We start from the raw sequence: 25,719 nt of genomic DNA, 5'->3' as shown, positions 1-25,719 counted from the left end.
GGGGAGGGAGGGCGGGAGAGGGGAGGGGGAGGGAGGGCGGGAGAGGGGAGGGGGGGGATGGAGGGCGGAGGGGAGGGAGGGCGGCGGGCGCCCCCCCGAGGGTCGCGGCCCCCGAGGGTCGCGACCCCCCCCGGAGGTGAAGACCGCCGATTGCGCGCGCAGCAGGAGCTGAGACGCGGCGTCTCTCTCGGCCGGCGGGCCCGGTTGCCAGGGCAACCGTGACGCTGACCAAGCCAGAGAGAGAGACGCCGCGTCTCAGCTGCTCCTGCTGCGCGCGCGGCCCCCCCCCCCCGAGGGTCGCGGCCCCCCCCCCGAGGGTCGCGGCCGCCCCCCCCTCCCCCCGAGGTGAAGACCGCCGATTGCGCCCGTTGCCAGGGTAACGCTGGACGCTCAGCAAGCCCCGGCAGAGAGAGACGTCTCAGCTCCTGCTGCGCGCGCACCCTAGCGGCGCTGGGCTGAGGCTCGGCCCTCCAGCCTTCGAGTGGGGCCGGGAGGTGCCTAGCTCGGGCGTGGGTGCGGAGGAGACGCCGAGGCTTCTAGGCCTACCTGGAAAAACGGGGAAAGGTAGGAAAATTAATGAGATTAGATAAGTTAATTACTTTCTAAATCATTTTTTTAAAAAACAATATGTGTTTTAAAAGCAACGTTTTTTTTTAAGACGCAGAAAGCGGGAAAAAGAAAGGAAAAGTTTGGAATCAAGATGGCGGCGACTCACCTCAGTTCAGAACGATAAAGCCCGGCCACACGCGCACCGATTGGCCCGGTGGCACACGCCAGCAACCCGGCGTACGATTGGTCGAGCTCGAGGTCACTCTGTCGCTAATGAGCGGATAATGAGATGCTAATGAGCGGAATGTTGAAGGTTTTTGGGATACCGCGGGCGCAATTTTAGCCCGGCCGAAACGTAAATACGCTTAAAACCGTCTCGGAAGCGTAAGCTTTCTTTGGAGGTAACGCGCGCATAGGTACGCCCTGTAACTTTCGAGTGCATACCCGCAACGCACACGCGATGACAGACAGATAGACAGATAGAAAGACAGAATGACAGAAGTACCGATTTATATATATAGATTCCCTATTTAATTAGTATTCCTTACTACTTTGAAAGCAGAGAATACAGCAATATGCACCAATTGGAAGCAGATACCTGGTATTTGGCAGTGAATGAAAATGTTTTTTTGTTGCTTTGCATTTAGTCAGAGATATTTCAGCCAGTTGGTACAATCAACTTAATAGACAGAGATTATCAGCAAATCAAGATCGTATTTTCCCTATGGATACTTTGAAAGTGTGACAACCACTTTTGAGTCATGACTTGAAAGTGGGATGTGGGCACGTGCTTGCTATATGCAAGATTTCATATACCCATGGTGCTGCTTGTGTGTATACTTGGGTTTGAATTGCAGTTATGATGTTTAGTATTAGCTCATGCCAAGTTGGGGGCAGATCACAACAGGGTGGTAGGGGGAAGAGCACAGTGGCAGACAGCTCTGCACTGCATTCAATATTTTAAAATTAAAACCACCGGACTGTGGTGAGCTTTGATGGCGGCTGTTAGAAGAGATTCTTTGTCTCCTCGAACGGATTTCCAAGCAAAAGGGTTTCTTTTTGTTTATCTAGAAAATTGTAACGTGTATTGAAACCACCAGAATTTTTGACAACAAAACTGGCCTTTCAGAGGGACTTCTAGTTTATCTGCACCTTTCTAGTACCAGTTTATATCCACCTTTCTAGCACTAGTTTATAATCGCCTTTCCAGCACTAGTTTATAATCGCCTTTCCAGCACTAGTTTATATCCACCTTTCTAGCACTAGTTTATAATCGCCTTTCCAGCACTAGTTTATATCCACCTTTCTAGCACTAGTTTATAATTGCCTTTCCAGCACTAGTTTATAATCACCTTTCCAGCATTAGTTTATAATCGCCTTTCTAGCACTAGTTTATATCCACTTTTCTAGCACTAGTTTATATCCACCTTTCTAGCACTAGCTTATAATCACCTTTCTAGCACTAGTTTATATCCACCTTTCCAGCACTAGTTTATAATCACCTTTCTAGCACTAGTTTACATCCACCTTTCCGGCACTAGTTTATAATCGCCTTTCTAGCACTAGTTTATAATCGCCTTTCTAGCACTAGTTTATAATCACCTTTCTAGCACTAGTTTATAATCACCTTTCTAGCACTAGTTTATATCCACCTTTCCAGCACTAGTTTATAATCACCTTTCTAGCATTAGATTATAATCACCTTTCTAGCACTAGTTTATAACCACCTTTCCAGCACTAGTTTATAATCACCTTTCTAGCATTAGATTATAATCACCTTTCTAGCACTAGTTTATATCCACCTTTCCAGCACTAATTTATAGCCACCTTTCTAGCACTAGGTTATAATCGCCTTTCCAGCACTAGTTTATAATTGAAGGGTTAATTACTAGTCCTAGCCCTTTTTGGGCTACCCCAGATCAGGCATATTCCCCAGACGTTCACCTTCAACTACAGTTAGAGATAACCGAATTCTATAAGACGCTTAATTGGGTCTAAAGGTCCAGGCTATCTCTCGCTAAAGGAAAGAAACGACTTGAAGATGTTTCCGTCTTCCAGATAGCACTTTTAATAAGTTTAACTAGACTGTAACCTTCCGGATATTATGAGGGTCCGGAAACCCTCCCGCACCCCCCAGAAGTCTGCAACTCCTCACCAAAGAGTTTACAGAGATTGAGTTTGCGAGTTTGATACAGAAATACTATGTGAGACAATTCTAAAAATATATAGATTTATTTAAGAGCCGACATACAGTTAACAGCTTGCGAGTCAATCGCGACTTTAACAGTTCAAAATACAAATAGCTTACATTTCTTATTGTCAGAGATCCTTATTCTCAAATCTTAACCTCGTTGTATTTATACATTTCTTATTATTTATAATCCAGAATATCCACCAAAATCAAACAACCACCTTTTTGATCCCAGAGACTCAAAGAATTAAAAACTCAGAGTCTGCCTCTGAAGTTGAGAATCGCTTGCCCTTTCCAGCGACTTCTGACTTTCCATCTGAAAAGCTCTATTTTTATACCTTTTTTAGTGGTTTATTCTTTGAAGTTTTCTGCTGATGTAAGCTAATTATCTCTAGTCATCTTCTGTTGAACACTCTCTACTCCTATTGTCAACTCAGCTGTTAACTTTCAGAATCCTGTCTGCTGTATGCATAATTATGTCTCTACCTTTAGGTGTTCAAATTTTATCATAAAAAATGGTTATGACCGATGTATCTCTTTGATGCCATTCTTACGAAGTTCTTTCATTCAATTTCTAAATCACCTCTGCTGTTTGAAAGCAGACTTTGGCCCCGATTTTCGGCTTGTGTGGGGAATGGTCGGATTTCCCCGAATGTGGGGTTTCTGACACACATAAAAAAGTGTCAACCAGCTCCACGCAATTTTCCCTCAAGTGGCCAATTAATTCCCAGCATGTGGGAAGCCTTGCTAATTGTCCAATTCGAGTCAGAAATCCCCACACTATGATGGCATCATTCGTGGTGCTTTCAAAGTGTCCAGCAAGCTTCTCCACCTCTGCAGGCTTCTCAACCACTCTTGCACAATGGCAGAGGAGCCTGCACCAGCTGCTGCCAGCGGCAGAGGCCGAGCTGCCTTCAAATTCGACGAGGCTTCACTGCAGGCATTATTGGATGGGGTTAGGGCCCACAGGGAGGTCCTCTTCCCTAGGTCAGGGAGGAAGAGGCCTCCCACTGAGACCAATGCTGCATGGATGCAGGTGTCAGCAGATGCCAACTCGCTGGGAGTCACCAGAAGAACCTTGGCATTACATCTCTATCTCCTTCCTTTACTCCCCCACAGTACCATCCAGAGCCCCCGTCCTCACTGTGGAGGAGGAAGAGGCTGTGCAGCCAGACTCCTCAGAGGAAGCTCCAACCTCTGAGGGCGCAGCGTCAGCAGAAGTAAGTGCACCCAGCACCAGCGCAGACACTCACACCTCGGGGGGACCTTCGGGACATAGAGTAGTGTTGTCACCTGGTGTTTCACAGCTCACAAGTGAGCCTCAGCAGATTCTGGAGACAGGGACAGCAGTGGAGAGTCCTCGTCAGAGGGCGCAGGACTCTGCCAGCTCAGCTCAGCTGTGCTGCATGACGACCCTCTGCCTCTGGGTCCATCCGCAAGAGGAGAGGTGATGGATCTCCATGCACAGATGCAGGAGTCTCTGGCAGGTTTTGTCTCCAGGGTCGCTGCGAGTGCTGAGCAAATGGAGGAGTCCATAGCGACCATGAGCAGAGCCTTTGTGGCGTCATTGGCGCATGAACGCATCACCATGGAAAGGTTGGCAACCTCCATGCAGGAGATAACTCGCCAGGATATGGAAAACATGGCGAGTGCTCATAAGAAAATGACATCTCTTGAGGAGCGTTGGCCATCTGTTGAACAGAGAAACCCGATCTTCATGGAAGTCCTTCGGAGTAGGACTGCCAGTGCAGAAACGGGTCCCCATGGCCCCCTAAAGCGCAGCAAGGTGCTCTCAAGCCACTTCCAAGTGCTGGCCCCTTCTGGCCTGTGCAGCTTCAGGTGAGTGAGCAGCAGCCTGGTGCTCATCCTGCTGTTCCTGGTTCTGCTGCTGCCGTCTCTGCTGTTGGAGATCCTCTAATGCCAGGAAGGGAATGTCCCAAAGGCCTCCCATGCTTCTGGCAGATGCCTCCATTGAGGGGGCGCTGAGTTAGGGTGGTGAGAGGGGCTTCCCAGGAGCTCACACTGGAGAACTGTGTGAGGCTCCAACTTTCTGCAGCTGCTCCTAAGGCTTCAAAAAGTTCCCCCAAGCCTTGATCAACAAGGTCCTGCAGCCTGCAAATGCTGCCTATTTAAATCTCTTCAGCCCTCAGCAACCTGCTGCTGCAAGCAAGCCAGCTGTTTTCACGCCAGCTCTCAGCAGCGGGGTTCCCCGCAGGCGGGTTTCAGGTGGGGAAAGCCCCAAAGTCGCAACGGCATGGGAAAATCCACTTCAACAAGCAGATAATTGCTGGTTAGTGCTCCGACGACCAGTCCCGCCAGCGGCGGCCGGGACTGAAGCGGGGCGCGCGGAAACGGCAGTCCGAAAGTCGGATGGGGTGGGGAATCAGGCGGGGGGGGTCCCAACCCGCTTTTTCGCCGATTTTCAGCTCCCGGCCGCATGTAAAGCCGCCCGATGGCGGCCAGAAAATCGGGGCCTTTGTGTCTACTAACTGTTCCATTTTTAATACAAACACAATGTGATTGCTTGGTGTATCTATTGAAGTCATATTTTCAAAGTCTTCTGTTTTGTACCTTTTACAATATGTAAATTAAAAACACTTCAACCAGGGTGTATGTTTTCCTAGGCATCTTAGTTGGTTATATTACAGACTTATGTTTCCTGTCTTTCATTTGATGTTACTTTTATCAAAGGCACATGGTTTTTTAATGTTCTGTGTTTCTGTTTGAAGTGTTATTTTTTTAACACTTTACTTGGGCATTGCTATTGTATTAGTTCCAAACTGCAGAGTCCGTGGAAGCAAGCCTTTGCTTCTTCAATAGGGCCTTTGTCTCGGTATTAACAATTAATTCCCATTTCAAAAGCTTGTGTAGTGTTTACAACCTTTTGTGTTAACACTTCATCTTATCTCAAAAGCCTGTATTGACAGCTTGTGTCGTTGAGGGTTTTTAGATTTTTAAAACCAGTATATCATGTATTAATAAAGTCAGAATTTTGTTCATAGGATGGTGTATCTTTCTGAAATATGGCTTTTCCTTTACAATAATCACCTTTCTAGCACTAGTTTATATCCACCTTTCCAGCACTAGTTTAAGCACCTTTCCAGCACTAGTTTAAGCACCTTTCCAGCACTAGTTTATAATCACCTTTCTAGCACTAGTTTATATCCACCTTTCTAGCACTAGTTTAAGCACCTTTCCAGCACTAGTTTATAATCACCTTTCTAGCACTAGTTTATATCCACCTTTCTAGCACTAGTTTATATTCACCTTTCCAGCACTAGTTTGTATCCACCTTTCTAGCACTAGTTTATATTCACCTTTGCTGCACTCATTTATAATCACCTTTCTGGAACTAGTTTATATCCACTTTTCTAGTAATAGTTTATAAGCACATTTCTACCACTAGTTTATATCAACCTTTCTAGACTAGTTTATAATCGCCTTCCTAGCACTAGTTTATATCCACCTTGCCAGCACTAGTTTTTAATCGCCTTTCTGGCACTAGTTTCTATCCACCTTTCTAGCACTAGTTTATATGCACATTTCCAGCACTAGTTTATCACCTTTCCAGCACTAGTTTATATCCACCTTTCAAGCACTAGGTTATAATCAACTTTCCAGCACTAGTTTATAATCGCCTTCCTAGCACTAGTTTATATCCACCTTTGCAGCAATACTTTATAATCGCCTTTCTAGCACTAGTTTATATGCACCTTTCAAGCATTAGTTTATATGCACCTTTCTAGCACTACTTTATAAGCAGCCTTCTAGCACTAGTTTATAATCACCTTTCTAGCATTAGTTTATAATTGCCTTCCTAGCACTAGCTTCCATCCACGTTTCTAGCACTAGTTTTTAATCACCTTACCAGCACTCGTTTTTATCCACCTTTCTAGCACTAGTTTATATCCACCTTTCTAGCACTAGCTTATATCCGCCTTTCTAGCACTAGCTTATATCCGCCTTTCTAGCACTAGTTCATTATCACCTTTCCAGCATTGGTTTATAATCACCTTTCTAGCACTAGTTAATTTCCACCTTTCTAGCACTAGTTTATAACCACCTTTCTAGCAGTAGTTTATATCCACCTTTCTAGCACTAGTTTATATCCACCTTTCTAGCACTAGTTCATTATCACTTTTCCAGCACTAGTTTATAAAAACCTTTCTTGAACTATTTATAATCACCTTTCTAGCACTAGTTTATAATCACCTTTCTAGCACTAGTTTATAAGCACATTTCTAGCACTAGTTTACAATCGCCTTCCCAGCACTAGTTTATATCCACCTTTGCTGCACTAGTTTATATCCACCTTTCTAACACTAGTTTAAGCACATTTCTAGCACTAGTTTACAATCGCCTTCCTAGCACTAGTTTATATCCACCTTTCTAGCACTAGTTTATAAGCACATTTCTAGCACTAGTTTATATCCACCTTTCTAGCACTAGTTTATAAACACATTTCCAGCCATAGTTTATAATCCCCTTTCTAGCGCTAGTTAATAAGAACCTTTCCAGCACTAGTTTATAAGAACTTTTCTAGAACAAGTTTATATCCACCTTTCTAGTACTAGTTTATAATCTCCTTTCTAGCACTAGTTTATATCCACCTTTCTAGCACTAGTTTATATCCACCTTTCTAGCACTAGTTTATATCCACCTTTCTAGCACTACTTTATATCCACCTTTCTAGCACTACTTTATAATCACCTTTCCAGCACTAGTTTATAATCACCTTTCTACCACTAGTTCATTATCACTTTTCCAGCACTAGTTTACAATCGCCTTCCCAGCACTAGTTTATATCCACCTTTGCTGCACTAGTTTATATCCACCTTTCTAACACTAGTTTAATCACATATCTAGCACTAGTTTACAATCGCCTTCCTAGCACTAGTTTATAGCCACCTTTCTAGCACTAGTTTATAGTCAGCTTTCTAGCACTAGTTTATAATTGCCTTTCTTGCACTAGTTTATAATCGCCTTTCTTGCACTAGTTTATAATCACCTTTCTAGTTTATAATCACCTTTCTAGCACTAGTTTATAATCGCCTTTCTTGCACTAGTTTAAAATCACCTTTCCAGCACTAGTTTATAATCACTTTTCCAACACTAGTTTATAATCACCTTTCTACCACTAGTTTATAATCACCTTTCCAGCACTAGTTTATATTCACCTTTCTAGCACTAGTTAATATCCACCTTTCTAGCACTAGTTTATAGTCACCTTTCTAGCACTAGTTTATAATCACCTTTCTAGCACTAGTTTATAATCGCCTTTCTTGCAGTAGTTTATATCCACCTTTCAAGCACTAATTTATAATCACCTTTTTAGCACTAGTTTATATCCACCTTTCCAGCACTAGTTTATAATCACCTTTCTAGCACTAGTTTATATCCACCTTTCTAGCACTAGTTTACATCCACCTTTCAAGCACTAGTTTATAATCACCTTTTTAGCATTAGTTTATATCCACCTTTCTAGCACTAGTTTATCATCGCCTTTCCAGCACTAGTTTATAATCACCTTTCTACCACTAGTTTATAAATCACCTTTCCAGCACTAGATTATAATCACCTTTCTAGCACTTGTTTATAATCACCTTTCTAGCACTAGTTTATATTCACCTTTCAAGCACTAGTTTATAATCACCTTTCCAGCACTAGTTTATAATCACCTTTCTATCACTAGATTATAATCACCTTTCTAGCACTAGTTTATATCCACCTATCACTAGTTTATAATCACCTTTCTAGCACTAGTTTATATCCACCTTTCTATCACTAGTTTAAAATCACCTTTCCAGCACTAGTTTATATTCACCTTTCTAGCACTAGATTATAATCACCTTTCCAGCACTACTTTATAATCGCCTTTCTAGCACTAGTTTAATATCACCTCTCCAGCACTAGTTTATATCCACCTTTCTAGCACTAGTTAATATCCACCTTTCTAGCACTAGTTTATAATCATCTTTCTAGCACTAGTTAATAGCACCTTTCCAGCACTAGTTTATAATCACCTTGCTAGCACTAGATTATAATCACCTTTCTAGCACTAGTTTATAATCGCCGTTACTTGCACTAGTTTATATCCGCCTTTGAAGCACTAGTTTCTAATCACCTTTCTAGCACTAGTTTATATCCACCTTTCTAGCACTAGTTTATACTCGCCTTCCTAGCACTAGTTTATACTCGCCTTCCTAGCACTAGTTTATAATCACCTTTCTAGCACTATTTTATATCCACCTTTCCAGCACTAGTTTATAATCACCTTGCTAGCACTAGTTTATAATCACCTTTCTAGCACTAGATTATAATCACCTTTCTATCACTAGTTTATAATCACCTTTCTAGCACTAGTTTATAATCGCCATTACTTGCACTAGTTTATATCCGCCTTTGAAGCACTAGTTTCTAATCACCTTTCTAGCACTAGTTTATATCCACCTTTCTAGCACTAGTTTATAATCATCTTTCTAGCACTAGTTAATATCCACCTTTCTATCACTAGTTTATAATCACCTTTCTAGCACTAGATTATAATCACCTTTCTAGCACTAGTTTATATCCACCTATCACTAGTTTATAATCACCTTTCCAGCACTAGTTTATATTCACCTTTCTAGCACTAGATTATAATCACCTTTCTAGCACTAGTTTATATCCACCTTTCTAGCACTAGTTAATATCCACCTTTCTATCACTAGTTTAAAATCACCTTTCCAGCACTAGTTTATATTCACCTTTCTAGCACTAGATTATAATCACCTTTCCAGCACTACTTTATAATCGCCTTTCTAGCACTAGTTTAATATCAACTCTCCAGCACTAGTTTATATCCACCTTTCTAGCACTAGTTAATATCCACCTTTCTAGCACTAGTTTATAATAATCTTTCTAGCACTAGTTAATAGCCACCTTTCTAGCACTAGTTTAAAATCACCTTTCCAGCACTAGTTTATATTCACCTTTCTAGCACTAGATTATAATCACCTTTCCAGCACTACTTTATAATCGCCTTTCTAGCACTAGTTTAATATCACCTCTCCAGCACTAGTTTATATCCACCATTCTAGCACTAGTTAATATCCACCTTTCTAGCACTAGTTTATAATCATCTTTCTAGCACTAGTTAATAGCCACCTTTCTAGCACTAGTTTACAATCACCTTTCTAGCACTAGTTTATAATCACCTTTCCAGCACTAGATTATAATCACCTTTCCAGCACTAGATTATAATCACCTTTCCAGCACTAGTTTATGACGATGGTTTGGAGTTCGTCGTCCGAATGAGCGCAGACGCAAGCGTTGTCTGAATACCATCGTCAACACCTTCACCGAAGCGTACGAGAGCATGTGCCTTACACTAAACATCCGTAAGACAAAGGTCCTCTACCAACCTGCCCCCGCCACAGTACTGTCCCCCGATTATCAAAATCCACGACAAGGCCTTGGACAACGTGGACCACTTTCCATACCTCGGGAGCCTACTGTCAACAAGGGCAGATGTCGATGACGAAGTCCAACACTGCCTTCAGTGTGCCAGTGCAGCCTTCGGTTACCTGAGGAAGAGTGTGTTTGAAGACCAGGACCTCAAACCCGGCACTAAGCTCATGGTCTACAGAGCAGTAGTGATACCCGCCCCCCTGTATGCCTCAGAGACATGGACCATGTACAGCAGGCACCTCAAAGCACTGGAGAGGTAACACCAACGCAGCCTCCGCAAGATCCTGCAAATCCATTGGCAGGATAGATCAGTGTTCTCGCGCAGGCCAACATCCCTAGCATTGAAGCATTGACCACGCTCGATCAGTTCCGATGGACGGGTCACATCGTCTGCATGCCCGATACGAGACTCCCAAAACAAGCGCTCTACTCGGAGCTCCGACACGGCAAGAGAGCCCCAAGTGGGCAGAGGAAACGCTTCAAGGACACCCTCAAAGCCTCCTTGAAAAAGTGCAACATCCCCACTGACACCTGTGAATCTCTAGCCCAAGACCGCACAAAGTGGAGGAGAAGCATCCGGGAAGGCGGCTAACACCTCGAGTCTCTTCGCAGGGAGCAAGCGGAAGCCAAGTGCAAGGAGCGCATGTCAACCCAAGCACCCCACCCACCCGCCCCTTCAACCACCGTCTGCCCCACCTGTGTCAGAGACTGTAGGTTCCGCATTGGACTCATCAGTCACCTGAGAACTCATTTTTAATGTGGAAGCAAGTCATCCTCGGTTCCGAGAGACTGCCTAAGAAGACTAGTTTATATCCACCTTTCCAGCACTAGTTTATAATCACATTTCCAGCACTAGTTTATAATCACCTTTCTAGCACTAGTTTATATCCACCTTTCTAGCACTAGTTTCGATCCACCTTTCCAGCACTAGTTTATAATCACCTTTCTAGCACTAGTTTATAATCACCAATCCAGCACTAGTTTATATCCACCTTTTTAGCACTAGTTTATAATCACCTTTCTAGCACTAGTTTATAATCACCTTTCTAGCACTAGTTTAAAATCACCTTTCTCGCGCTAGTTTATAAACACCTTTCTAGCACTAGTTTAAGAGAGAATATCCACCTTTCTAGCACTAGTTTAAAATCACCTTTCCAGCACTAGTTTATAAGCACCTTTCGAGCACTAGTTTATATGCACCTTTCCAGCACTAGTTTATCAGCACCTTTCTCGTGCTAGTTTATAAGCACCTTTCTAGCACTAGTTTGAGAGAGAGAATATCCAACTTTCTAGCACTAGTTTATATGCACCTTTCCAGCACTAGTTTCATAGATCACAGAATCATTACAGCACGCAGAGTACGCGGCCATTCGTCCCATCGGGGCTGTGGAAGCTCTCTGCAAAAGCACTTCAGCGAGTCCCAATCCCCCACCTTTTCTCCGGAGCCCTGCAAATTTATTTCTATTACTTATCTAATTCCCTTTATATGCTTATATATGAACCTTTCCAGCACTATGCACCTTTTCAGCATTAGTTTAGATGCATCTTTCTAGCACTAGATTATATACACTTTCTAGCACTAGTTTATATGCACCTTTCCAGGAAAAAAAAAGACCTGCATTTATATAGCACCTTTCACAACCTCAGGACGTCCCAAAGCACTTTACAGCCAATCAAGTACTTTTGAAATGTAGCCATGATGTGGAGATGCCGGTGTTGGACTGGGGTGGACAAATGTAGGAAGTCACACAACATCAGGTTATAGTCCAACAGCTTTATTTGAAATCACAAGCTTTTGGAGTGCTGCTCCTTCGTCAGGTGAAGTGAAGAGAAGCATACAGGCACAGCATATATAGCCAGACGATTACAGGTAATCTTTCTAACTGCCCTTTATCACACCTCAGCAGAGAGATAATCACAGCAATCAAAGGTGTGAATGGTGTCCAAACAGGTCAGTCAGGAAAACATTACATAAAAGAACAATGAGGTGGGGTCACAAGGGGTCAAATGTTGCAGATGCTGGGGTCTGTATGAAAAACAGAAAAAAACTTTGCTGGAAATCACAGCAGGTCCGGCCGTATCTGTGCAGAGAGAACAAGCCAACGACGACTCGAGTCTGGATGATTAGTGGTTAGCACTGTTGCCTCACAGCGCCAGGGACCCGGGTTCAAATCCAGCCTCGGGTGACTGTCTGTGTGGAGTTTGCACATTCTCCCCGTGTTTGCGTGGGTTTCCTCCGGGTGCTCCGGTTTCCTCCCACAGTCCAAAGATGTGCGGGTTAGGTTGATTGGCCATGATAAAAATTGGCCCTTAGTGTTAGGGGGGATTAAATACGTGGGGTTACGGGGATAGGGCTTGGGTGGGGTGGCTGTCGGTGTAGGGACCGGGTGCTAGGGTTTGGATGATCAGCCATGATCTCGTTGAATGGCGGAGCAGGCTCGAAGGGCCAAATGGCCTACTCCTGCTCCTATCTTCTATGTTTCTATGACTCTACGTCAGGTGGGGTTACATGTAGCGTGACATGAACCCAAGATCCCGGTTGAGGCCATCCTCAAGAGTGCGGAACTTGGCTATCAGTTTCTGCTCGACGATTTTGCGTTGTCGTGTGTCTTGAAAGCCGCCTTGGAGAATGCTTACCCGAAGGTCGGAGAACAGCGACCATGCCACCACACAACCCTGCCACGGCAACTTCTGCAAGACATGCCAGATCATCAACACAGATACCATCATCACACGTGAGGACACCACCCACCAGGTGCATGGTACATACTCATGTGACTCGGCCAACGTTGTCTACCTCATATGTTGCAGGAAAGGATGCCCCGGAGCATGGTACATCAGCGAGACCATGCAGACACTGCGACAACGGATCAACGGACACCGCACAACAATCGCCAGGCAGGAGTGTTCCCTCCCAGTCGGGGAACACTTCAGCAGTCAAGGACATTCAGCCTCCGATCTTCGGGTAAGCATTCTCCAAGGCGGCCTTCGAGACACATGACAACGCAAAATCGTCGAGCAGAAACTGATAGCCAAGTTCCGCACTCATGAGGACGGCCTCAACCGGGATCTTGGGTTCATGTCACGCTACATGTAAGCCCACCTGACGTAGAGTCATCATTGGCTTGTTCTCTCTGCACAGATACGGCCGGACCTGCTGTGATTTCCAGCAAAGTTTTTTGGGTTTTTTCTGTTTTTCATACAGACCCCAGCATCTGCAACATTTGACCCCTTGTGACCCCACCTCATTGTTCTTTTATGTAATGTTTTCCTGACTGACCTGTTTGGACACCATTCACACCTTTGATTGCTGTGATTATCTCTCTGCCGAGGTGTGATAAAGGGCAGTTAGAAAGATTACCTGTAATCATCTGGCAGTTTTCTCTGACTATATATGCTGTGCCTGTATGCTTCACTTCACCTGACGAAGAAGCAGCGCTCCGAAAGCTTGTGATTTCAAATAAAGCTGTTGGACTATAACCTGGTGTTGTGTGACTTCCTACTTTTGAAATGTAGTCACTGTTGTAATGTAGGGAAACATGGCAGCCAATTTGCGCACGGCAAGCTGCCACAAACAGCAATGTGATAATGACCAGATAATCTGTTTTTGTTACATTGACTGAGGGACAAATATTGGCCAGGACACCGGGAATAACTCAACTGCTCTACTTTGAAATAGTGCCATGGGATCTTTTACATCCAGAGCAGATGGGGCCTCGGTTTAACATCTCATCTGAAAGGCGCCACCTCCGACAGTGCAGCACTCCCTCAATAATGCACTAGTTTATGCACCTTTCCAATAATGTATTAAATTGTGGAGAAAGAGGCAGCCTTAATTGCATTCTGGGTATTGTCATCTATCAAGGTGACATGCACATCGACACGGATATATTTTGGGCATTGCAGTCCCCAATGATAGGCACAGAGTGACACTGGTGCCTTCTGAGAGTCTGCTATTTGATTGAGCCCCTTTACTCAAGGACTTGGGGAATACTGAATGGAAACATTTATTCAAGCATTTCAAATATAATAAAGATAACAAGTTTACTGATTTAGTTATGAACTATTTAATGTGTTTATTATGTTACAAATCTTATTTTTAATAGTATGTTCTCAGGTTACTTACATTTGACGGAATTTTCAAAAATATTTTGACCGACTTCATTGATTCCTCTTCTGCGCCTTGCTAGATGTTTTATTAATAGCTGTCTACTCACTGCTAATTGCTTATTGGTAGTTTCCATAGCTCCTTGGTACTTGACTAGTAGCTTTCAGTCCTGCTCAGCGATGATATGTTGCCTACCTGTTCCGCTGTGATTTCGTGCTGACTTAGGAATATGAAATTTAGCCCAATCAGGTGCAAGAGTGACAGAAGTAAGCATGTGTGACAAAATGTGCTACCTGAAATTTGACATGTGCTAGACAAAAAAACCTCAACATTAACTCGATAGTTTCAGGCCACGGTAGAGATGATCCAATGCAATATATTAATAGACACAGCCGAGAGGATAAACAAGGGGGTAGAGTTTCCACTAGTAATATCAGCTGATTGTGAAATCAGCGAACCAGCGCAAAATATCAGGAAATTTTAAACGTAAGTGAGTTACGCCCAAAACTACTTACGTTTGAGTTTTCCGTGATCTTTTACGCTGGTTTAGATTCAATTTGCACTGATCTGGCTCTGCCCACAAAACTGGCCACGCCCCCAGATCGAAATTGTGAGATTCCAATGATTGCGCTGATTCAGGAAGGCTCTTCAAATTGCGCTCATTTTCTTCGGCGCACAGGCACCAGTTGGCACCTTCTAAAAGTTTTTCATATCACAAAAAGGTTTAATGTACTGAGAAACTGACTAGTGTACAAAAATGAAACTACTGAATGGTTCAGTACAGTTTTTAAAAGACATTTTCAGTGATTTTTAAAACAGGCTACTCACAGGTGGAGGACTGGGCACTGATTAAAATTGCTTACTTTTGATGATAAACCCATCTTCAGCTGAATTAATAAAACTGCACCAGTTTATCACTCTTGCAAACATCAAGGAATACTTTTTAAAGGAAATGTAAATAAGAAACAATTACCTTCTATTACACTGCTCGATTGAGCTGGTACTGTACATGGAAGATTTTAAGTTTGTGATTATGGAAATTAATTTTATTGGAAACTTGAACTGGAACCTAACCAGTGCAATTTCGAGCGCATTTTGGGTGCAAGTTCCCGAGTGCGCCCAAAGCGAAAACTCTACCCCCTAGATCTGTTATTAACGATAATTTACATTTATGTTCTAATTTTAAGTATTTCAGGTCTGAGAAGATCCATGGTGTGACATATGTTTTCAGAACTGCTAATTGCCAATATCCTCCCTTATTTCACATTCCAAGTCAAAATTATCCTCATATAATAAACAGTAACAATTAGCAACAGTAACAGCTCATTTTAAATAATGACTTATTCAACTTACTTACCAGTCCCGTATTTCCCAGTTGTTTTCAGTGTTTCAGAAGTTCAGTGACTAATGAAAGCAAAAGTGAAACAAATCACACAAATGTTATTTTTTTAAATGAACTATTTCTGAATCCTAGCAGTAAACCTTTGCAACATTCTCATAACAAATTACAGAAATTTCAACTGTGATTTTTAATTCATAAAAAGTGAAACTCAATCCTGTTGGTGCTGGAGACGCTGTGCAGCCCATCCTAATTCTCAAAAAGTAGACTTCAGTCACCATACCTTTTGAGGTGATGATGCATCTTAAGTTTCTGCTGCAAATACCTGTACACCATTGTGGACACAAAATAATTTCCATAATAACTTTTATTCAAAGGGACAAATAATAATGCAGCTTGCACTGGTAATTGCCAAAACATAAACTGCTTGCACCAGGAACTTCCTGTCTTATTGCAATTACCTCTCAGGAAGGTGCCACAACAGAGATGGGATGTGCGTGATTTTTGTTTAATAGTCATTCTCGGGATGTGGATGTCGCTGGCAAGGCCAGCATTTATTGCCCATCCCTAGTTGCCCTTGAGAAGATGGTGCTGGGCCATCGATTTGAACTGCTGCAGTCCATGTAGTGAAGGTGCTCCCACAGTGCTATTATGGGGTGGAGGGGAATTCCAGGATTTTGACCCAGCGACAATGAAAAAACAGTAATATATGTCCAAGTAGAGATGGTGTGTGACTTGGAGGGGAACTTGGAGGTGGCGGTGTTTCCCTACGCCGGATACCCTTGTCCTTCTAGGTGGTGGAGGTCGCGGGTCTTGGAGGAGCTGTCGAAGAAGACTTGGCGAGTTGTTACAGTGCATCCTGTAAATAGTACACACTGCAGTCACGGTGCGCCAATGGTGGAGGGAGTGAATGTTTAAGGTGGTGGTTGGGCTGCCGATCAAGCGGACTGCTTTGTCCTGGATGGTGTCCAGCTTCTCAAGTGTTGTTGGAGCTGCACTCATCCAGGCAAGTGGAGAATATTCCATCACACTTCAGGTTTAAAAAGCATCAAAAGGCTCAAGTATGTTTTAAATTATCCTGATATTAAGCAGCCACTCAATCCTCACAATTATATTTTAATACCAGTTACTTTAAAAATTATTTCATCCGACCTTTGTAATGTGTAGGCATGTGGTGAAAATAATACACCAAGATGAGGTTTTAGACACACATAAAATAAAGAGAAAAATAAAATAGAATGCTGCAAATGTTTTTAATTCTCTCGTGAGCAAGCATAACTAGCTCACAATGTTGTGCTGAAGTAGATCAGTTCATATGTAGTACAGGTCCACAATCCCTTATCCGCAATTCCGAAATTCGAAAAGCTCTGAAAACCGAAAGTTTTTTCGTGGAGCGTCACTCGTGTGCACGACATGACCCGAGTGGCGCCAAACATGACCCGACGCGGCCGATGCTTGACCCACGCAGGTGTGAGGCGTCAGTTGTGTCTCAGTGCTGCTACCAGTCACACATGCGTCTGCTGCTCTCTGATAGTTTTTGTTATTTTGTGATTTTGAGTTTAATTTCACTGTGAAAATGTCAAAAAGAGCTGCAGATACCCCGACCGTTCAGAAATCCGAAAAATTCCGAATTCCAAAACACATCTGGCCCCAAGGGTTTCGGATAAGGGATTGTGGACCTGTATCAAAAATATCTCTGCTGGCAGTTATAATGTGTATTCTGAAGTACATTCCACTACAAAAGTCTTTGGGAACTGTGCATTTTCCATTTGTAATAAGGTGCTGGCTATTGTAAATATCCCAACACATGGCATAAAACATTAAATAGAAATATCAAGAGCAAAAGTTCAGCAGCTTCTAACAAAGAGGCTATAGGCCTTATAATGATGATGAAGTGAAAAATATCCTTCACCACTGTTACTTCTTTGATGAAGTAACAGGGAGGGTTGATGAAGGTAGTGCAGTAGATGTTCTTTACAAGGACTTTCAAAAGGCATTTGATAAAGGCATCTCATAACAGACTTATTCGGAAAATAGAAGCACATGGTATTTATTGGATGGGGCAACTTGGGTACGTAATTGGCTAAGGTACAGGAAGTAGAGAGTAGTGGTGAATGGATGCTTTTCTGACTGGAGAGAAGTGTACGAAAGGCTGATATTTAGAGATAACAACAGAAAACACTGGAAAAACTCAGCAGGCCAGGCAACATCCGTGGAGAGAGAAACAGGTTTAGTAGACGAGAATCATATACATATAAATTCAAGTGTATCACAATCACAGAATCACAGAAACCCCACAGTGCAGATAGAGGCCATTTCGGCCCATCGAGCCTGCACCGACACATATCCCACCCGATCCCCGTAACCCCTACACCAACACATATCCCACCCTATCCCCGTAACCCCACGTATTTAATCCCCCTAACACTAAGGGTCAATTTTTTATCATAGCCAATCAACCTAACCCGCACATCTTTGGACTGTGGGAGGAAACCGGAGCACCCGGAGGAAACCCACGCAAACACGGGGAGAATGTGCAAACTCCACACAGACAGTCACCCGAGGCCGGATTCGAACCCGGGTCTATGGCGCTGTGAGGCAACAGTGCTAACCATGATGCCACCGTGCCACCATTGACCAAATAATATTACCCATAATTACTCCTGGGTAACTAAAAAGCTAAGACTTGTTCAAAATGCAGCTGCGAAGGACAGTTAAAAGCAGTTTTGACAACAAACAACCACAGACTGCGAGTGAAGGTCAAATCGTTAAATAACATAGAACTTAGAATTTGCTTAACAAAACTAATTGCAACAATATTTAAAGGATAATTAGTATAAGGACATAAAATGAGAGAGATCATGAAGTTAAGGTATCTATCTGGTAGATTAAAGTGAGATAGTCTGGGTACCTCAAGACAAGTAAGACAGCAAATGATATGGGCCCTTGGTGTAGAAAGGCCTTGTACCAGGGAGGCTATGAAATGAAAGATATGGTAAATTCCAATGGGGTGAAAAGCTATAAAAAAAGATAAGACAGCAGGATAGTGTTAATGGAAAATTATGGAAAGGCGGGATGCTACCTTAACCTGAGTGACAATGGTATTTTGCCCATTAGAACCAATTAAAGGAAGTGATTTTGTTAAAGACCATATATGGACACTGGCCAAACCAACTTTTGATAAGAAAAGGGTTAAAACTTCAATACTCAAAGAACTACTTTACACAGATATACTGCGAGAACAAACTTAAGACGACGTCATCTGTGTCCGAGAGATTCCAGAGACCAAGGGCTGCGAGCTAATTGTTAAAACTATCGCCTTGTAGGAACGGAGGTTCCTATCAAAAAGACTGAGTTTGACTCAGGTAATTAAATTAATGAACTTTAATGAAATCAAACGAGTTTAAACTGGAAACTGCTAGAACACATCAATAACAGGTCTACTCTCCTTGAGGGCTCCACGAGGACTGATCCTCTGATCAGGAGACTGACGTCATGACGTTCTTCCCGCCATTGGGGCATCACATGACTAACGGCATGACGTCATCACGTTGAAACCGTGCTGTAAAGGTAACTAGGCATTGTACAGTCAAACAGTGTAATTAAAGGTACAGGCACATGTGGTAAACCACTTTTATCGTTCACTATCGTTACACTATGTTTATCACTGTTTATATCGTTACACTATGGTTATCACTGTTTACACTGTTGTATCACTACACAAGGTCACCTCTTGTCACGCTGTTATACCTGGGCTGACCACAGCTGACTCCGCCCATGGCTCCGCCTGCTTGCCCAGGTATAAAGGTGGTCGACTGGCTGGTATTCCTCCTTGTTGGACCCGATCACCCACGAGGGTGGGCTCTGTTATTGAGCCAATAAAAATCTATAGTTACTATCTTAACTCGTCGCTTTTCATTGGATGAATTGATAGGTATATCAATTTTATTGGCTAAATTTTGAAATGAGTGGATCAGAGCAGCCAAACGACCAGCCAAACAGCCAGCTACAACAGCCACAGCAGCCGGCCTGGCTGCGAGCCCTCGGACCGCCGTACCTGGATCTAAACCCTCAGGCAGCGAACTCAGCCCTCGACTTCGAACACTGGCTGAGCTGTTTCGAATCCTACCTGGGAGAATCCGGCGTGCCTCCGGGATCCAAACTAAGAGTTCTGACCGCCCAGGTGAGCCCTAAAGTATTTGCATTCATCCGGGACCTTGCTACATACGAGGACGCCCTCAACCTGCTGAAAGAGCAGTACCGGAGCCCGGTAAATTCTATGTATGCCAGACATCTCCTAAGATCCCGCTCGCTGCAGCCAGGAGAGTCTGTAGATGAATTTATACGGGCGCTACAAACACTCGGCAGGGACTGTGACTTTAAAGCTGTAACGGCTGCAGAAAATACTGAAGGGAATATCCGCGATGCCTTCGTGAAAGGCCTTCGGTCCGACTACTCACGGCAAAGACTGCTCGAATCAAAGGACCTCGACCTGAATACAACTGCAGCCCTCGCTCGCTCTCTGGAAGTGGCCCATCGGGACCTCGAGGCGTACTCCAGGTACTGTGCTGCGCGACCCTGGGACTCGGGCCCGACCCCGGCCGCAATACCCCTCGCACCGCCGCCTCTGGGACCTACCTCAGCGTCGGCGTCCCAGAACCGATCGGGACCGCCACCCCCGGTACCGGCTGCGACATCGGAGCCCCGCGATCGGGCCGCCGGCTGCTTCTTCTGTGGCCAGGCGAAACACCCGAGGACGCGCTGCCCTGCAAGAAACGCGACTTGCTCTGACTGCCACAAGAAAGGCCACTTCGCGAAGGCCTGCAGGGGGAGAGCCACAGACGCCAGCAGTGCCTCATGCGAGTTGTGGGGCGGCCATCTTTCATCAAGGCCACAGATGCCAGTATCCCCTCGTGTGAGTCGTGGGGGCGGCCATCTTTGATCAAGGCCACCGACGCCAGCAGTGCCTCATGTGAGTTGTGGGAGCGGCCATCTTCTCCGCCATTTTATTCAACGTCGTGGGCGCCGCCATTTTGTCCACCACACTCGACCGCCACCTTGTCTCCAGACCCGACCACCGCCTCACCCGCAGACTACAACAGCTCGCTCAGCCATACACTAGCCTCCGTCACACTGGACCAAGCTCGCCCGCATCACCTGTCTAAGTCCATGATGGACATCAAAGTAAACGGCCACGCCACGACCTGCCTGTTCGACAGCGGAAGCATGGAGAGTTTCATCCATCCAGACACGGTGAGCCACTACTCCCTCACTGTCCGGCCAACGCGCAACCGGATCTCGATGGCGTCGAGGTCCCACTCTACAGACATCAGCGGCTACTGTGTTGTGACCCTGTCGGTTAGGGGCACGGAGTATAAAAATTTTAAACTCCTCGTCCTGCCCCAGCTCTGCGCTGCCGTCCTACTAGGGCTGGACTTCCAATCCCACCTTCAAAGTGTCACTTTGGCATACGGTGGACCCCTCCCCCCACTCACAGTCGACAACCAGCAGCCTTTAAACCGCCCACCACGTACCACCTGCGGCCTATCCACCATCAAGGTCCCGCCCCCCTCCGTTCGCTAACCTCACCCGCGACTGTAAACCCGTCGCCACCAAGAGCAGGCGGTACAGCGCCGGGGACAGAGCTTTTATTAGCTCTGAGGTGCAGCGTCTCCTGAAGGAGGGCATCATCGAGAGGAGCAACAGCCCCTGGCGTGCCCAGGTCCTAGTCGTTAAGACCGGCAATAAAAACCGCCTGGTCATCGACTACAGCCAAACCATAAACCGGTACACCCAGCTGGACGCATACCCCCTTCCCCGCATATCTGATATGGTCAATCAGATTGCACAGTACCGGGTATTCTCTACCATCAACCTTAAGTCGGCCTATCACCAACTCCCTATCCGCCCTGAGGACCGCCAGTATACCGCCTTCGAGGCGAATGGCCGCCTCTACCACTTCCTTAGAGTTCCCTTCGGCGTCACCAACGGGGTTTCGGTCTTCCAAAGGGAGATGGACCGGATGGTTGACCAGAACGGGCTGCAGGCCACATTCCCTTATCTAGATAACGTCACCATTTGCGGCCGCGACCAGCAGGACCACGATGTTAATCTGGAGAAATTCCTCCGTACGGCCGAACGGCTGAACCTCACTTACAATAAGGAGAAATGTGTGTTTAACACCCCACGTCTTGCCATCCTCGGCTGCGTAGTAGAGAACGGAGTCATCGGCCCCGACCCCGAAAGAATGCACCCACTTATGGAGCTGCCCCTCCCCCACTGTCCAAAGGCGCTGAAGAGAACCCTGGGGCTCTTCGCCTACTATGCCCAATGGGTGCCGAATTATGCGGACAAAGCCAGACCCCTCATGAAGTCCACCTCCTTCCCCCTGACGGCAGAAGCGTGCGCAGCCTTCTCCCTCATAAAGGGAGACATTGCTAAGGCCACAATGCACGCGGTGGATGAGTCTATCCCTTTCCAAGTGGAGAGCGATGCATCCGACTTCGCTCTAGCTGCAACCCTTAACCAGGCGGGGAGACCTGTGGCCTTCTTCTCAAGGACCCTCCAGGGCCCTGAGATCTGACACTCTTCGGTCGAGAAGGAGGCCCAGGCGATCGTGGAGGCAGTACGATGCTGGAGGCATTACCTGGCAGGCAAACGATTTACCCTCCTCACCGACCAACGTTCGGTCGCCTTTATGTTTAATAACAAGCTGAGGGGCAAAATCAAGAACGACAAGATCTTGAGGTGGAGAATCGAGCTCTCCACCTATGATTATGATATCTTGTACCGGCCTGGTAAACTGAATGAACCCCCAGATGCTCTATCACGAAGTACATGCGCCAACGCGCAAATTGATGGACTGCAGACCCTCCACAATGACCTCTGCCACCCCGGGGTCACCAGACTTTACCACTTCATTAGGGCCCGCAACCTGCCCTACTCCATCGAGGAGGTCAGGACCATGACCAGGAACTGCCAAACCTGTGCCGAATGCAAACCGCATTTCTTTAGGCTGGACAGAGCAAGCCTGATCAAGGCCACCCGCTCCTTCGAGCGCTTGAGCATCGATTTTAAGGGGCCCCTCCCGTCCTCTGACCGTAATGTGTACTTCCTCAACATCATTGATGAGTACTCCCGTTTCCCCTTTGCCTTCCCCTGCCCAGACATGACCAGTACCACGGTCATCAAATGCCTGAACGACCACTTCGCCTTGTTCGGGTTCCCGAACTATATACATAGCGACCGGGGCTCATCCTTCATGAGCGAGGAACTTCGCCAGTTCCTACTAGCGAGAGGTATTGCTGCAAGCAGGACCACCAGCTACAACCCCCGAGGGAACGGCCAGGTGGAAAGAGAGAACGCGACTGTCTGGAAGGCCGTTCTCTTAGCCTTAAAGTCTAAGGGCCTCCCAACCTCGCGCTGGCAGGAAGTCCTCCCGGCAGCGCTGCATTCCATCTGGTCACTGCTTTGCACGGCCATTAACGCCACCCCCCATGAACGAATGTTTGTTTTCCCCAGGAAGTCGACTACGGGAACCTCGCTACCAACATGGCTGACTTCTCCGGGGCCCGTCTTGCTGCGAAAGCACGTGAGGGCCCATAAAACGGACCCCCTGGTCGAGAGGGTGGACCTCCTGCACGCCAACCCCCAGTACGCCTATGTGGCATACCCAGACGGGCGGGAGGACACGGTCTCCTTACGAGACCTTGCACCCTCGGGCACCCCTGAGACACCACCGTTACCCCCCACCACTCCCCCAAATCCAGCCCAGGTAGACGGCATGCCGGAACCCCACGAGCCTTCGCCGACCACGCAGACACCAGCATTCACATCGGATACTGCACCACCGCCGCCGCGCCGATCAGAAAGACTTACGAGGCCTCTGGACAGACTGACATACCCGAACTGGTAGTACACTTCACCCCGCCGGACTCAAATCTAAACAAGGGGTGAATGTGGTAAACCACTTTTATCGTTCACTATCGTTACACTATGGTTATCACTGTTTACACTGTTGTATCACTACACAAGGTCACCTCTTGTCACGCTGTTATACCTGGGCTGACCACAGCTGACTCCGCCCATGGCTCCGCCTGCTTGCCCAGGTATAAAGGTGGTCGACTGGCTGGTATTCCTCCTTGTTGGACCCGATCACCCACGAGGGTGGGCTCTGTTATTTAGCCAATAAAAACCTATAGTTACTATCTTAACTCGTCGCTTTTCATTGGATGAATTGATAGGTATATCAGCACAGACAGTAACGACATTGCTGTTAAAGGAATTATGTACAACCGCTCTGAGTCCTTTGGTGGCTCCGCCACATGCGCCCCCCCAGAATTGTCTTCAACAGAAAAGGGGAGGCGAGGAGGAGGCCTGATGAGCCTGTCCGATCGACTTCGATACCCTGGTAGAGGAAGTTGCCGACCGGTGGACGAGTTGGCAGTCGGTGGCGGCTGAGCAGGCGCGGCGAGCGCAGTCGGGTTGTCAGGCGGCTTTGGTTGATCAGGTGCGGCGGCAACGGGCGGTCGGCCACGTTTGGGTGGTTGAGCGACTACGACAGGGTGGTCCAGGTCCAGGTGAGCCGGCTTCAAGCGGTCCACCGAGATGTGATCCAGTTTCCCTCCGACGTCGACCAAAAAGGATTTGTCTACTGGTTCGATGACGCGGAAAGGACCAGTGTAAGGGGGCTTGAGCGGATCCTGGTGAGCGTCGTGTCGGATGAAGACATACTCCGCATTCTTCAGTCCCGGTGGCACGTGGGAGGTCTGCAAACCGTGATTGGACGTAGGTGTCGGAGCAAAGCATTTGGCTGCTTCTTAGTGGCGAACGAGTTGCTGGGAGGCGGACCATGGCTCTGTGGGAGAAGGGAGGAAATCTCCTGGTACACGGAGCGGCTGGCCATAGACGAGTTCAGTCGGAGATGATTGTAGATCGTCTTTGGGCACTGTACGGAGACCCAACAGGACCCATGGGAGTCTGTCCACCCATCCTGCGCCTTGAAGATTGGCCCGAAGAGAGGCTTTAAGCGACCTGTGGAATCGCTCGCAAAGGCCGTTTGCCTGCGGATGATAGGCGGTGGTGCGATGAAGTTTGGTACCAAGCCCCTGAGCCACAGCATTCCAAAGATCCGAGGAAAATTGTGGCCCGCGGTCAGAGGAGATGTCCGCCGGTACCCCGAAACGGGCGACCCAACAGGAGATGAAAGCTCTAGCAACGTCTGCCGACGTGGTGGAAACCAAAGGAATTGCCTCTGGCCACCTAGTGGTGCGGTCCACTATGGTGAGGAGATGAGTATAACCCCGAGAAGACGGAAGCGGCCCCACGAGGTCCACATGCACGTGGTCAAAACGATGCTCCGGAACAGTGAACGCAGCCACTGGAGCCTTGACATGACGCTGGACTTTGGCCTTCTAGCATACGACGCAGGTATTAGCCCAGTCATGGACATCGATGTGCATACCTTTCCAGACGAACTTGGCTGACATAAGCCGTTGCGAAGCCTTCATCCCTGGATGCGACAACCCGTGTATGGCATCAAAAACCCTCCGGCGCCATGCAACTGGCACTATGGGACGAGGAACTCCCATGGAAATGTCGCAAAGGAGCGTGGCACCTGCAGCCTGGAAGACGACGTCGGTCGCTTGGAAGCTAGAGGGAACGCTTTGATATGATTGGACCTCTGAATCCGAAACCTGATCTGCCGCCATGAGGGCGTAGTCGATTCCCAGGTGCACCGCGTGGACCGTCGCACGGGAGAGGCAAACTGCCACCAGGTTGTCCTTACCAGACACATGTTGAATGTCCGTGGTAAATTCGGAAATGAACGTCAAGTGACGTTGTTGACGAGCGGACCATGGTTCGGTGGTCTTGGCCATGGCGAACGCAAGAGGTTTGCGGTTGACAAAAGCCGTGAAGGGGAGCCCCTCCAATAAAAACCAGAAATGGCGAATGGCGAGGAAAAGGGCCAGTAGTTCCCTATCGAAGGTGCTGTATTTTTTTCATTTGTTCGCAATTGACGGCTGAAAAATGCCAGCAGTTGCCACGTGCCATTGACCCACTGTTCTTGCACCGCACCGATGG

The 25,719-nt window shown here is 46.3% G+C and overlaps 1 protein-coding gene across 6 annotated transcripts in view; it reads right to left on the bottom strand.

The window, feature by feature from the left end:
• The window catches only part of immp1l (inner mitochondrial membrane peptidase subunit 1), a 180,933-nt gene that overhangs the window by 145,695 nt on the left and 9,519 nt on the right, over positions 1 to 25,719 (bottom strand). For 5 of the 6 annotated variants that reach the window (XM_086008288.1, XM_086008285.1, XM_086008291.1 and 2 more), the window contains exon 2: positions 15,655 to 15,701. The gene's annotated coding sequence lies outside the window, so the exon portion shown is untranslated. Of the gene's footprint in view, positions 1 to 15,650; positions 15,702 to 25,719 lie in introns of all 6 variants that reach the window. The other variant, XM_086008286.1, reaches the window with a different exon arrangement.

Source organism: Somniosus microcephalus, chromosome 15, assembly GCF_052327205.1.
Source record: "Somniosus microcephalus isolate GS21.2 chromosome 15, FLI_Smic_1.0, whole genome shotgun sequence".
NCBI lineage: Eukaryota > Metazoa > Chordata > Chondrichthyes > Squaliformes > Somniosidae > Somniosus > Somniosus microcephalus.
This window is presented reverse-complemented; position numbering and strand designations above follow the sequence as displayed.